Source organism: Arachis duranensis, chromosome 9 (assembly GCF_000817695.3).
Source record: "Arachis duranensis cultivar V14167 chromosome 9, aradu.V14167.gnm2.J7QH, whole genome shotgun sequence".
NCBI classification, from domain to species: Eukaryota; Viridiplantae; Streptophyta; class Magnoliopsida; order Fabales; family Fabaceae; genus Arachis; species Arachis duranensis.
In genome coordinates, this window is record NC_029780.3 from 71,174,861 (window position 1) to 71,175,082 (window position 222).

A 222-nucleotide genomic window follows, 5' to 3' on the forward strand; every position below is an offset into this window, starting at 1 on the left:
TAATATAAGAATTAAATTTGAATATTAATTAATATATGAGGTTATATTAGATATTTTAATTTGGATAAGGACAAGTTAATGTTAAAAAAATTTTTCTTTAGGTACTCTAAAAAATATCTTTAATTTTTAAAAATTGCAAATATAAACACATGAGCTTTTTATTTATCAAATGCAAAATAAAGTGGATAAACAACTTAATTATTTTTTTTAAAAATAGTTTAA